General features: G+C 33.0%; 1 pseudogene; it reads right to left on the bottom strand.

The window, feature by feature from the left end:
• The window catches only part of LOC103744294, a 46,361-nt pseudogene that overhangs the window by 2,525 nt on the left and 41,796 nt on the right, over positions 1-2,040 (bottom strand).

The raw sequence follows: 2,040 nt of genomic DNA, 5'->3' as shown, positions 1-2,040 counted from the left end.
TGTGTATGTGTATATGAGTATATATATATATATATAATACTACACCTGGGAAAAGAACAATATCAACCCAGGCTCAGGGACCATTCAGGAATAGAAGGTGGAAAGATTGTAAGAGCCAGAGTTGGAGTATGAACATAAGGAAACAGTCTTCCAGGCCTCTGAGAACTTGCTCACATGAATTTGCAGCAATGGTGACAAGCATGCCCAAGGCCCAGACAAAAATCCAGCACAGAACTGGCAAAATGGGTAAGAAGCTTCAATCTTACCTGAAGAATTATTGGCAGCTGAGCACTGCTGGGTGATGGGGAGTTGATCTTTAAGGGAGTGATGTTAGGTAGGCTGAGCAGGCTTCAGCAGATTTATTCACACTGAGGGACATCTGGGGACACAAACTTGAATTGAGAGGCCTTAACATACATGACAGAATGCATGAAATCTGGTGGAAAAGCTATGGGAGGTATAAATAAGGGAGGAGGTCTAAATATGATTAAGATACAGTCTATGAAAATACAAAAATTCAGTAAAAATATATATTGTAAATAGTTAAGCATTGTCAGATGCAAATACATTGTTTTTAGAAATCTTATCATGTTCTTACACCAACATTCACTTACCTTTAATTAAGAATAGATAAAATCAGAAATATCTGACAAATGACTTCATGGGAACAGAAAGACTATTGTGAGTAAAAAATTATTTTGTGGGAAGGACAGGGACAGACATAAGCTAAAATGAGAACTAAAAAAATATTCCCTGAATGAACACATTTTCTCCATCTGCTTCATTGTATTAAAAACCTGCTTAATTTGCTTTGCAAATGCCAGTTAACAGCTGGTCTAAAGGTTTTCATATTTTATTTTCTCGCTCAAATTTAATATTTTGCTTTTTAAAATGTATTCTGTATTTGAAATAATAGAATAATGTCATTTGATGCTCAGCTCTGTCATAAATTGTAAACCTTATGCTATAAATAGGTGCTAAATTTGTGTTTTTCTTTGCTGAATAGCATAAGTAGAAATCATATTGTACCTTCTGGTACATAAATTCAGGCCAAAATATTCATAACTGTCACATCTTGAACATGACATATTTTTAAAATTCACCACTATACAAATTAATATTAATTACACTTAAGAGTTTGTAAAGATTTGGAACGGGCTGTCATGTGTAAATGTGAGACCAAATTTGGATATTTTTCTTCACTAATCAGATAGTAAATAAAAAATAATTTGTGTATTTCATAATATTTCTTTGTTTTTATTGCACCTGTGTTCATAGGCAAAAATATTTAAGATGTTTTACCATCATAAAATTTCCATGTATCATAAAATACTTTTGGAAATTTTTATAAAGTATATTTAATTAGGACTGGAGAGATGCCTCAGCAGTTTAGAGCACTGACTGCTCTTTCAGAAAACCTGGATTCAATTCCAGTCCCCACATGGTGGTTAACATCTGTCTGTAACTCCATTTCTAGGGGATCTGAAGTCCTCTTCTGTCCTCTACAGGCCCTGCATAACACAGGTGCACTTATAAACATGCAGGTATAACAGTCATACATATAAAGTAAATAAATAAAAATAAATAAATATATTAAATTAATGATGACTTTAACAAAATGAGCATGAATTTTATGCTCTGAGCAGCTCATTTAATTTTCATATGACTGTTTAGGTTTACTCCAGTGGAAAGCATTATAGTCAATGTCATCTCTGACAGGATTGGGGAGATGACTCAATAGTTAAGAACACTGACTACTCTTGCAGAGGACCCAAATTTGGCTTCAGCTAGCCACAAGATCACTCACAACCATTACAAATCCAGTTCCACTCTGCAGACATCAGACATGCACATGGAGTACTTACATACATGTAGACAAAAAACTTCATAAACATAAAATTTTTTAAATAATTTTTTGAATAGTTGCTGCTGGTCATCTAATAAACATCTGGTATTTTATATCTGTAATTTTAAAAAATTAGCATATTCTTCAAAATATTCTGCTCAAATAATCATTTCTTTTTTTTTCATGTTTTGATT

The sequence above is a fragment of the Nannospalax galili genome, unplaced genomic scaffold, assembly GCF_000622305.1.
Source record: "Nannospalax galili isolate Female #2095 unplaced genomic scaffold, S.galili_v1.0 scaffold600, whole genome shotgun sequence".
Lineage (NCBI taxonomy): Eukaryota > Metazoa > Chordata > Mammalia > Rodentia > Spalacidae > Nannospalax > Nannospalax galili.
This window is presented reverse-complemented; position numbering and strand designations above follow the sequence as displayed.